The sequence below is a fragment of the Pipra filicauda genome, unplaced genomic scaffold, assembly GCF_003945595.2.
Source record: "Pipra filicauda isolate LSUMZ 115617 unplaced genomic scaffold, ASM394559v2 scaffold92_size2517590_pilon, whole genome shotgun sequence".
In the NCBI taxonomy this organism is placed as follows: Eukaryota; Metazoa; Chordata; class Aves; order Passeriformes; family Pipridae; genus Pipra; species Pipra filicauda.
In genome coordinates, this window is record NW_024105120.1 from 10185 (window position 1) to 23718 (window position 13534).

Genomic DNA, 13534 nt, shown 5'->3' on the forward strand with positions numbered 1-13534 from the left:
AGAGACAGAAAGGCCACCATATCCCGGTAGAAGCTGCATGCCAATGCTGGGTCCTCCCTTTTGAGTGCACATGGATTTTTAACTTTATTGGTCCAGCTTCTCTGGTTTCTCTGTTGTCCTTGTAAGGAGCAAGGCCACTGCTGAACCTAGTACTTCTAAACTTCCAGCTCTCCTAATGTTAAGAAAAATGAGATCTACTGAGAATATTGTCATGGCAGAACTTGAGTATGACTTATATTTAAAAACAGTCCCATAAAATACTTATAAAAGCAGTGCTTTGCTAACTCCTGTGATATCAGGTGAGGTGTTATTCATGAAGAGCAGATGATTGAAATAAAGCATCAGCATTTATTTGATCCAGCTTTGACTTGTTTACAAATTTTCTCCCTGAAAGCTTCCAAAGTAAGGAGTAAATTTATAAACTAAAAAAAAAAAAAAAAAAAAAAATTTCACTGCAAAAAAGTACCTCTGTACACACATAATGCTTTAATGTTTATCAGTCTCTTGTCTTACCTGCCTTTTTTTTTTATTTTTTTTTTTGGTGCTAGACTGTAGAAGTTAACGATAATTGGGTTTGCTGTTACAAAATCAGCTTAAGGGGCCCTTCAGGACTTTCTCATCTCTTCAGGCTTTATTTTATTTTTTTTTTAACTTCCTCTAGGCTACTGCACAAAATCTGCTTTTGTTCCTTGGGATCTTTGTAAATAAACTATGAAAAAAAAATAACTGAGTTTCAAATAGAGACATATCTGTTGGACTCTGTAGGTTATGAAAGCGTGCAGACTAAAGAAAAATATTCAAGCTATGATTTACATTATAATCTAAAATCTTGCAGATATTTCCTGACTTTAGGGAATCCAAATTTGAGATGTCATCAAAAGTCACTAAATCTTATAAAGCCAACAAATTTCTACTTCCCTCCCACACCCCATACTGATGTTAGTGATATTTTAAAGGGATTGACCCTGGCAGATCAGAAATACATGTGGTATTGCAAGAGGAAATCTTAATGATTCTCCATACTTTGTAATCACACTACCTGCTGGAGGAGTTGATGCTTTACCATATAACAACCTAGATTTTTTTTATTTTTTAGTACTCTTCTAGATCTGTAAGGTTTTTTGAGACACACTTTTCTCAGCAGTAATAACTTCTTCAGTGCTTTCATATCCTGTTTTACCACTGTTCACATCAAGGTAGTGTGGTATTCTCACTCTTTGACTTAAGTCTTTTCTACTTTGTGTGACATAATATTAGCAAGACTGACAGATTTACCCTGATCTAGTACGATAGCTGGGAAGCTGAACTGTTCCTGAAGAATGTGAGAGATCTCTAGTTCTCAATCATATCTCTAACATGTTTTAACCTATTACATACAATAAAGTATTTGCACTTCTCTGCTTTTAAAAACAAGTGTCTAGAATTATTGAAGGATCTCAACAGACAAAACAACCCTTAACGAACTACACTAAGTAGTTTAGATTGATCCATTTTGAGCAATCAATAATCTGGGGGTTTTTAGACCCCTTTTTACCTTCTGATCAGTATTTTGGTCAGTAGAGATATTTCATTTCACTTTTTAGAGGTAAGCACTGTCTTTGACCTTGCCCAGTCATTTGATAGCTCATGCATGTTCTGTATGCTCCCAAAGCACTGCCAACAGCTCCGAGCTGGTGCCAGCCAGTTCTTTGCATATCCTAGAATGGCATCCAAGATCAGATTATTTGAAAACATATTCTGACTGTCTAATTTCCTTTGTAGTTTCCAGAGTGACTGACAGTTTTAATGATCCCAGAAAATCACTAATGCATAAGCAGGTCATTAAGAATGGCATAGAAGAAAAACAGGGACATTTGACAGCAGGAACCAATGTGGAGGAAACTTAAGGAGGTGACAAACAGCACAGGTCAGAATATAGAGAGAAGTTTTATCATATGTCCTTCTTCTGTAGCATACTTATAATAAGTTTTATGCTGTCCACAATTCATTTTTTTATATTATAAATCTTCTTCATCTGAGGAAAAGAAATTTTAAGAATTAAATATTTTACAAATAGTTTTGAAGATGAGTGCTCAAGGTTTAATATTTTTTATATATTTATTGATCCATGTAGCACTCAGTTTGATAGTTGCTAAAGGAGGAAGCTTTTAGACACTAGTTTATAATGTCAAAATGCAGAAATAATGCAAAATTTCTCATGAAGAGTGGTAGCATCAAGAAGAAAAAAGAAAATGTGCCTACTACTAGCTAACTTCACATCGGTACCATTTTGTTAGTTACAGGTAAAAAATTATATATGAACACAGAAATGGAGCTTACTCAAATGGATCTCCTGATTTCAGGGTAGCAACACGTATCTAGTGATACTTTTTTTTTTTTTTTCATGGAGCAGGGAGGAGGAGGAAGAGACAAATATCTGATAAAACATTTTTAGAAATATTTGCTAAACAAAGAAGCTAAACAACTTCTGGGAATAAATGGAGAAAGCTGAACAAAGAGATCCTATCTTAATATTTAGGAATATCAAATTGTTCTTCTTGTTGCTGATATTACTTCAAAAGGTAGAGTTGTAGCTTGTAGTGCCATCCTCCTGATGAGTTGGAAAAGTAAGATTCTGTAAAGGAAAAGAGAAAGTTAATCTTTAATTCCAAAATTATTCCACAGCATTATGAAGATAGCCATCTTAATGCCAATCTGACAAGAGGAGATAAAGCTGTCTTATGGTATTATGATTTTTTTGTTCTCTAGAATGATGCTGGGACAGGGGTGGTGGACTACAGCTTCTCACTGATCAAAGATGAGCCACCTCCTAATCTTTTATACATAGATTTTTATGACAAGATTATGGAAATCCCTAGCTCATCCAGTTGTCCAAGGCTGGATCGTAGAAATTCTCACAGGAAACATTACTAGCTATGATTATAATCATGGAACTCATTTCTTGAATAAGTAATCCTAATACAAGCAAGTAAACAATTTTTTAATATTTTTTTACCCACCTAAGCACTTTGATCTCATTTTCTGTATTGGGACTGTTGGCATGAATATGGATTAAAAGATCAGAGAAATGATGAAATGTATGAAGTCTCTCATACCTGTTTTCTGGACAAGGCTTAACATGTCAAATTATCTTTGGAGAAATCCATGTCTATTTCTAATTTGAGCAGTGTAACTAAAATAATCTTTCTTATGGTGTAGACTGCTTGTGGGTCCTCCAGGAAAGGTCTTACACCCCTCCTCCCCTCGCTTCCTTTTCTGCAACTTAAAAGGCTTTGAAGTAGCAAATATATAGTTAAGGAGAAACAGATTTAAATATAAGAAAGATCAGTACACATGCATGCACTTGATTACAGAAATGTTGAGGAAATATGATCTCCTGAAGGGGGGATCGGATAAGGGGGGTACAGATGTCACTGGTGCTTGTCTTATATTAATTTTGTATTTTCATACTCAAGAATTATCCTGATTAAGTAGCAAGCTAGAAATTAAACCAATTCTTAAAATAGTCTTGGGGCAGAAATCTTCATACCATGTAATAAGATATATTTTTCTCAATTAAGGAAAACTTTTACATTACTTTTTTCCTAGCCAAAGAAGTTGGTCTGGGAGAAGAACAGTTTTATTATGCTTCCATTAGGATTCAGATAAAATCTTATTCTATTGAATTAAAAACCTAGGCAAACTTGCCTTTCGTTATGGCAAGAGGTAAACACTTTCTTCCAAATCTTGTTGGATCCTGGAAGTCAGCACGGTCTCATCCAGGAACCCCAGTTTACTTCTAACAAGGTTTTCTTGATGTGTTGCTTGCCTTTATCTTCTCAGAACTAGGGTCAACAGTATAGTCTCTTCCATCAAAATTTCTAAGCCATGTTTTTTAATGCACATCTCAATTAATTCAATTTTTTTCTTGCTCTCCACCTCCTACAGTTTTATTTTGACTCCATTTGCTTCCCCAAGCATCCAGGGAACTATTCTGTTAAAGAATGACAGAGATTTCTTTCCCTACTGATTGGATACCCCCACTGTTTCACTACCTTGCTTCCAGCAATGCAAAACTGATGAAAATCAATGATGGTCTGGCACAGTTTTACATAACATTGTTTTTCTGTCACCTTTGTGGAAACCACATCTTACCTTTACAATTTCATAATAATATATAGCAGGTTCAGAGTGAACCTGGATTTGTCTGAAGGAGTGTGGAGAAACTGGTGTCAGTGAACTAATGTTTTGCTGTGGCTTTGTGTAATGCAGTTATTACTTAAAATATAAAAGCTTGTGTGGTGGTTGCATACTTCCTTCTGAGTTATTAGCATCTCATGTACTTTTTACAAGCCGAGTTGTGATTCATGGAAAAAACCTCTGATATGCTGAAAAGCCCTCCTCGTGTGTGGGGCAGTACAGGTGCACACACACAACCCTAATGAAACACATGTTCTCTCACTGCATGTCACCAATCCAGACTTTTCTTGCCAAGTGTCAGCATAAATAAGCACTCCTTGCAAAATTGCTTAATTTCTTCATATGACTGCAAGCTCTGGGGCCTCTAGCTGGCTTTTCTGCACCTTGTTCACACATCTCCCCTAATCACAAGTCTGTAAAGTTAACTCTTGTTTACAGAATTTCCTGCCAACTGTTGTTCACAAATCATTCCTGATAACCTGTAGTGAAGTAAACATCCTGATGAAAGTGTATTTGTTGTGAAGCTTCAGATACACTTGACTGTTGTTAACTCTACTTGGAAATTACTCTTATTTGGATGTCAGAACTATGTTGGTGTTTAGCTATTGGGACAGAAGTTGGGAGATTAAAGGTGTAGTTGGCTGTAAACCTGCCTTTTTGGATTTATTAGAATTAAAAGAGCTGAAAAATAGTCAGGTAGTTGCATGGGGTTTTTGATTCTTACAAACTTTAATAGCTAATAACCTGATAGTGCGTTGCTGGAGTCTTATTATTGGTGTTAACAGCTGATCAACAGTCTCTGTACATTTGGGAGGATGGAAACACTTATGCATGCATATAAATTAGTACAAATGCCCCCAATTTAATGTGTTGCAAAGACAGTGCATATGGATAGAGACTAAAAAGATTTGTGGGCCGTACCAGTTCTTTCATTAAACCCGTTTCTTATTAAGAGACGTTTGTGTTCCTTGTTTAAAAGAAAGTAATTGTTTTGAGGCAATGCATTCACAACTTTAGATAGGCATAATATTATTAGTTGTTGTTTATATGAACAGGTTTAGTTACTCTTCAAAAATTGTCTTTTACATGGTCTGGAATTCAGGAGTACTCCAGAAATCTATCTAATTTATGTTAATTTATGTGAACCTGGGATATTTTTGATGACTGATAAGTAAATCCAACTACAGGTAACAGAGAAGCATCCTTTTTTTCTTTTTATTTTTTTCCCCAAAATTATCAACAAGCTATCAAGAAAATTATTTGGGGTTTTAGGGGGTTGGAATTGACACAAATTTCCAAGCCTTGTTATTATACTGTGTACCTCAGTGCCTAAAGTACTTTCCTGGTTTTTTTTTTTGATCCTTCATCTTACTTCTAAACTACAGTCTTTTAAATTCTTTAAAAAATATGTCAGTACTCAGAGGCAGGTTGGGCCTTTTGAAATTCGTTGTATTTAAATATGTATGTACATGTTTACAGTCGGTTCCTATTGTTACAAGCTAACCTTAGGAGGATGTCAAAAGTTACAAAGACCATTCTTTTCTTTTTTTCTCCTTAAAACCCTCCACCCTTTTTCTTCTGTAACTGCAAAGATTAAGTGCAGAGATTAAGGTTCTTGCTTTGTAATGTTACGTTGTGAAACAGTTGCTTTTTGATGCAATAGGATATTTAGGATATTGTAACAATTATTTTCACTTGCAGTGCATGTAAGTTCTGTATCTGTTAGGATGTTTTTGCTTTGATTACATGACCAAATTTTTTTCTGTTTGTTGAATGTTTTCAATTGGATATAGTGCTTAAGGAGCTTGAACCCTCACCACCACCACCCCCCAATCAACAAAGGAAAATCTTTATAGATATCTCTATTATTGTTGATTCTCTTAGTTGATTAAATAACACAGTCAACTGTTAACTACTATTTTGAAATGGATTTTTTTCCTGTATAAATATCCTTACTGCAGAACAGAACTTTATGTCTTGTTGAGGCTTCTTGCACACTGTTGACTTGCATTCATATCAGAGGAAATTGAGTTGCATGTAATATTGAACAAAATTGTTCAGCATTATTCAGTATTACCTTAAAAGATAATATAATGAAATTTAGTATCCAGCCAAAGTCTGAATAACTGCTAATGGCATCCTGTCAGAGTGAATCAGAAACTCAACGCTGGACAGAGCAGTAAGTGTTACTCATTTTCAACATTGCCAGCAGAAATAACAGAACAAATGGGCAGACACAGCACTGTGAGTTATCTGTGTAATTGGCACCACCTAAAGCTGACCTTTAGGTTTCCAAAGCATAATGTATGTCTTGGGTGCACAGCAAGAAGAGAAATAATGAAACTGGCAGACTGGACTCATAATTGAAAAAAATATATAATCCATTTTACATCGACACATAATTCTTTGAGATTCTGGAAGCCATCCAGAATCCATTTTAGTATTTTCAGACAAATGGCTGACACTTTAATGATCGGCTATTTAAGGTCAACAATTTAAAACAGAGTGGTGCACTTGTTCCAAATGAAATTTAATGTTTGATAAGGAGTTTAATGTTCAGCTATATGTGCAGCATCTGAAAACATAAACTGACCTCCTAGAAGGAACATATCTGCATATGTATCCATTTATGTGCACATCTCATGTTGTTAATAGTGTTGTAAAGGTTGATCAGTTTGATTAAACACATTTATCATTCTCTAGTAATGTACACAGGGGTGCGTGCATTGGTTATAAAATGTTCTGTCTGCTGTGACATATTGAAAGACACATGACATGTATACCCAAATCACATATCAGACCTCACTTTTCTAATTAATAAACATTGTGGGAAAATTTTGCTCTAGGCATGTTTTGACTTTTACTGCATATGTTTTTAAAAGCATGTTCCAAACGCTGCTCTGTCGTGTTGCATCATTCTTTATTTCATAACTTAGTAATCACAACAGACTTTTGTAGGTGTGCTGCCTTTTGAAAGATAGCATTGTGGTCAATACAATTTATTTAAATGAAAAGAAAGCATTAACTGTGTTAGTATCGTTCTCAGAATTGCACTTAACTGAACCCATGCTTTATTATGCTCCAGCAGTGATATACAAAATAATACCTACAGCAGCATGAGGTATAGTTCACAGAATTACACAGTGCTTTTAACATGAATAAAGCTAGAGCTTAAGAGAATTAATTGCGACATTGGATGTAGAGCACTTTGGATTATCTTTCTTGATCATTTGATAGAAAAAACACTTCCTCCACATGCTTTCTCAATACAAGATTAGAATAATTACATCTAAGTAAATATCTCAAAAAAACCCTCATGTGTTTACAGTGAGTAAAACAATATGCTAAATTGCCCTTGCCTGTGCTTATACTTTCCCCCTGCTTGCCCCAGCTGTTTTAGTGAATGGTTTAATGTGAAAACTATGTACAGAGAAAGCTGCTTTCTCTAAGACTTTTCAGTCACTGTTTTTGAAGTTATCAGTCCCAAAACACAGTTTTAATTGCTCAAGAAATACCGTTATAAAAGGATTGTTGCACCAGTCATACTACAGATCACACAGTGTGTGTCCTAGTCCTAATTAGAGATCATTGGATACTAGTTTAGATGATTTGACAAGTATTACTCAAGTATGTGAGCTGAAACTGCTACCACACACTTGGACAACATGAAGTGAGAAGAAAGGGTGGACAGTTCCTTCACCTGCTTCTTCAGAGATGGTGGATGGTGCCAGAATTTCACTCAGAGCCTGGAGAAAAGTCACAGTGTGGTCCTGCGATTGGTATTCCCCTGGTATCCCAGCCCAATGCTCACTCAGCTTGAAGTGATGGTGCTTTGAGCAGAGGGCTGAACCAAGGGACATCCAGAAGTCCTTTCCAAACTAGATTAATCTCTGCATTTGCCATGACCAGGTTCCCACCCCCATAAAGCAAAATTGTATTGGTGAATTTACTTCATTCTTCTGAATCTGCCTTTTTCCTCAGCTGCTGTCCCATTAACTCAGAAATAAATATCCCTGCTCAGCTGTGCTGCTGGTGGGATTTGGAAAAGCAGTTGAGCTGGGTTTGTCTTTGTGGAAGCTGCTTGTTTGAGCCACAGTGATTATCAATCTTTTGTTTCCAGTTGTTGAATAGCACATTAGTTTTCTTAGTATTTGATGTACTTAATTTTTATCCTGTTGCTGCTTGCTGAGAGGAGTAATCCTTCCTTTTTCATTCTTCTAATTTAGTTGCCCAAGGCAGGATCTTGACTGCACCCTGGAACTGATGGTATGTCAGGACTCTTGACCCTGCCTGTGCTAGAAATGGGGTGCATAGACCTGGCAATCTGAAGCTCCCACAAATGCACAGTGATCATGGTGCCTTCTGGTGGTAACTCAGCTATTTGGAAGTTAAGATCTGCAAATGTATCCTTCTCAAAAACCAGTTGTACTGGTTTTGACTGGTGGCTGGTATGGGGCAGCATTTTGGGTTTGTGTTGAGCACAAGATTGATAATAGAGAGATATTTTTGTTATTGCTGAGCAGGGCTTACACAGAGCCAAGGTCTTTTGTATAGCCATGCTGGCGAGGAGACTGGAGATGCACGGGAAGTCGGGAGGGAACAGAGCTGTGACAGGTGACCCTAGCTGACCAAAGGAGGTCATCATCATCAGGAACTTCATTGATTGTCAAAGTGTTCTTCATTCTTGTGGCTTTACTGGCAAACTGTAAGAATATGGTATGTCGTATTTCATATCAGGTGACATCATGCTCAGTATATAAAGTGGGGGGAATAAATCAAACTAGTTTTTGTTTAAAACAGGTTTCCACAAAGCTATCAGTACTAAGGATAGATTAGTTTTAGTAAATTTATTACATACTTCCTCCAGCTGCTTTTACAAATCCAGAATTTCTTTGCAGTGTCTCTTCAGGAGGTTGTCATCATCAAAGTACTTCATTGACTTTTGGAGCGTTCTTTGTTCTTGTGGCTTTGTTGGTAAACCGGAAGAATATTCTCTCATGGGCAATAATTTGAGAACAAACATCTCAAAAAACTTATTCTGTGTCATATTTCCCAACAGAATTAAATTGACCAAAAGGATAATTCCTGACCATATGACATCACGTTCAATATATAAAACGTGAGGAAGAAGGAGGAAGGGAAGGAAATTTGGAGTGATGGCGTTTGTCTTCCCAAGTCACCGTTGTGTGTAATGGGGCCCTTCTCTCCTGGGGATGACTGAACACCTGCCTGCCCATGGGAAGTAGTGAAAGAATTCCTTGTTTTGCTTTGCTTCTGTGTGCTACTTTACCTTTTAAACCTGTTTAACCCACAGGTTTTCTGCCCTTTGTCCTTCTGATACTCTTGCTGATGTTGCTGGTGGGGGAGTGACTGAGTCAGCGGCTGTGTGGGGTTGGAGTGAAACCCTGACACATGGTCAAAATGCAAATAAAATGCTTCAGCAGACAAACCCATCTGTTTAGGCCCAGTTCTGCATGGGCAGAACTCCTGTTTTACAGGGGGTTGTATTCAAAGACCTTGTCTGGATTAGGAGGGTACTGCCCTCAAGTGGTGCTGTACTCAGGTAATGAACCCATGTAATTCCTTAATTGCTCAGCTGGTGAGAGGTGATGAACAGTTGTGTGTGGAAGTGTGAGGGGGGAGGACCAGCAACACAAGGCAGGAGATAAGGCACAAGGCAGCCCTCCTGGGGGCACCTCAATGCCAGAAGGACAACTGGCTGCATCTTCAAAGAAAGGGAGGTCTGCAGCAGGATGGAGAGTGCTAAAAAAAGCTTCACTATCCCTGCTAAAAACAAACACAACTTTCTTCACGTTGACCAAGCAAAGAAATGAGCTAGAGAATTTTAAGGTGTCCCTGTCCATGGCAGGGGATTGGAAGTAGATGATATTTGAGATTGCTTCCAACCCAAACCATTCTATGATTTCTTTTTGTGGTATAGAATGAATGAATCACTAGGCAAAAAATTTGAAAAAAAGTGACAGTGTTTGATTGGGAGGTGTTACTATTGTCATTCTTCTTAGAATATTATTAATGAAAAAAATAAAATCCCTATAGGTAAATATACAAAGACATTTATAACTATAGATAAAAGCTTCCTTTAGCATTTTTACAGTTGATCTTGATGATAAATATGATTTTTTTTAGCATGATGTTTTTAGCATAGTTTGTTTAACCTCTCAATACTGAAAGAACTAAACAGTTGTGGAAAAAAGAAGTTATTCACTGTGTTTCCCATAAGATCATATCTTCTTGAGTTATTTACACCTATTCACAGTGGATGCAAAACAGTGTTAGATTGTAATTATCTCGGTGTGAAACAGTGCTAGAGGTTTATCATTCACACTTTGCCTGGGTGTAAATTACACAGTCAGGCCCAGAACATTCTCTCAGGAGTGGATTGCATGCAGAAAACCTGAGAATGAGGTCATCGAAGTAGTAAACTCTTAATTCATAAGTTGAGTGTCAGTGTCCTGCTTGTGTTGAAAACAGTGTTTGTAGTTTTTTCCACAGTATGTGGGGAAAAATTTAAAAATTAGGGGTTTTATTTGAACTGCCTAAAGGAGATTACAAGGAAAGAATGAAATAAGTTATTTATTGTTGCTTTGTTTGCATCAGGTACAGGTAGTTGGTTCTGCAGTTATGTCCCAGTCATGCTTTACAATTAATATTGCTTCACTTTCTGCATGTGGAGCTACCTGAGTGCTCCACTGTCAACGCTACTGGAAGTTGTAGTGAGATCCTGTATGTCACAGGAGGTAATGTGTTAGTCTCACTGAATACATCAAGCAGATTGCAGGCTGAAGAGCAAGATGCTGCTTAATTACTTAATTATCACCCTTTTTTTTGTTCACCCAGACCCTGTTACAGTTCCACATTGCTAAAGAACTGCTTAGGGACAGACTGTGCTAAGAAAAGTGCAGATGTTGTCTTATGTCAGTGCTGTAATTTCTGTTTTCTTTTCTCACCTTATGTTGTGAGAAATAATCATCTTATTACTTCAAGTACTTTTGGTCTTTGTTTTCTTATCACATCTTGGATTTTGATTTGAATAGCTCTGGTTTTTAGAAAAGGGACTTCACCAGTCAACAGGTACTGATTGATAAATGTATGTGAAGAGTTTTGCAGTGTGTTCAATGGTGTGACTTTTCCTTGGGTACACTTTGTTGCTGTAGCAAGCTCTTTGAATACACAAACAGGACTTCAGTATCACAGAGTTAAGTAACTTTCCCATGAAGAAAGTGAGCATTTCTTCTTTTGGAAGTAAAACTGGGGATGAAGCACTTTTAAAACCTACTTCTGAGGAACTAGTTGCAATCGAACATCTTAGTAGTTAGGGTGAAAGTGATTGTGAGAGCCAATGAAGCACATCTAGAGAAATAAAACCTTTAGAACCTTAAAAATTTGGATTAAAAAACCCTCTATGAAGTTAGTATTATTAATTGAAGTTAGTATCTATTAGTCTGTATATGAGGAATTCCCCGAAGGAAACCTCTCCGTTGGAGTAAAAGAACCCAGGGTCAGATGACAGTTTTGGAAAGGGAGCACAGTAATGGCCCTAAATGCACAGTAATGGCCTCTTTGGTGTTGAAAAGGAGAGCAAGGTACCAAACATGTATTTACCAGGGCCTTACAGTGAGCTGAAAATCAAAACAGAATTGTAGAGGAACATGGAAGTAGGTATTGTTAGGAATGGATATAAAATAATAAGTTTCTGGAAATACTGTGAAATCACATTTGAAAATGGGGGAAGCTAAAGGGAAGTATGGTTCCAGTGCATAACCACATGAATAATGGAAGAGTGAGTGAAATAAATGAGGCTGAAATGCTTAATAATTTTGTTTTCTAGTTTTTAAATTATTGGTGATCATGTGGTCACCAGCACTATCACAGAGCAATTTCTGTTAGCTATTAGGGCAATGAAAATATAGGTCTGGAATATTTAAATAAACTAAATCTAAATTGAGATAATGTGATGATATTCATTGTAGACTGGCTGTAGAGTTACCTTAAAAAAATATCTGAATTCATAGTATTTGAAAATGATCATGGTCCATAGGACTCTACATGAATGGAAGTCACCTAGCACATTTAGAAGGAAGGCCTAAAATTCAGAACAAGTTAGAAAAACATTAATAACAAGGAAAACTTTGAAATAACTTACAAAGCACTTTAAAAGCCTCAGTGAATGGTTTAGGACAGGTTCAACAGATGTCTCAGAGGTAGCACACCCAGTGTTATCTTAGCTCAGAAGTGGGGAGTTACAATCACAGGCTCTTAGCTTTGAGTCAAAAGGAAAGTTCTTTTAGCAAAGGTAACTTCCTAGCTAGACCTCTTAGTCTTAAACAGTAATATTTTTACCACCACATTTCTTAAAACAAAATTTGTGACCTTCTGTAAGTGAAAATAATGTTTACCCTTGGAGATCTTGCCATTTTCATCCACAACTGGGGAATTTCCTTCTAATATAAGAATACACGGGTTTTCTGTAGTGCTTTTGACAAAGACATAAATTTTTTTCTTTCATGTTGCTTTATCTGTAATGTAGGGCAATAGAGAAGTCTGCTTTATTACATTTTATTTGGTTTTCTCAGATGGGGACCACTCCAAAATACAAAGAATGGTAGGATTACATGCAACTAAAAAGAAAGAAGCTTTTTCAGACTTTTATTTCCCTCCTTCTATTCCAGTTTGAACTTGACTATATGTGATCCGTATTTAAATTTTAGTAGGTAGAAAATCTGAGCCCTGACTGAAGCCTGAGATCTGTGGTAAAACCATTTTTGCTTTCACTGTACAATTGTCTTAGAATCATAGGATAATTTAGGTCACACCTCAGTAGCCCAACGAGTATTTCAAATGATCATCATATTATAAGCTTTTGTAGCCTTAGAACACTGCTTATGCCAGAAATATCCTGCCTCCTATATTGCTGCTCTGGAGCTTTAAAATGCAAGGTTTGCAGAAGTTGCCACTCACTAGCATTAGGTTTAATAGTCAACATGAGACATTGCATTAAGTGGCAGAGAATGTGAAGTGCATAAATGAAAGCCCATTTTCCTTAATCCCTTGCTCCAACTTTTCCTTTATTCCCTTTGAAGTCCAAAATTCCATGATACTTCCTGTTGCCCAACTATTCCCTTTTTAGCCAGTAGTTTTGGCTTGTCCTTGTGTCCTTGTGTCCTTATTATGGGTACGTAATTTGCCTGGTTGGCAAGTATATGTGTTGGTGTTGGCCACTTAGAAGACACATCTAAGTGTTGAAGTCACACTTGCCTTTCCAAGTTGGAAACACTTAACGTGTGTGTATTTTCCCTATATCAGTTTTTCAGGCTTCTACTGATTTTTCAGAGGG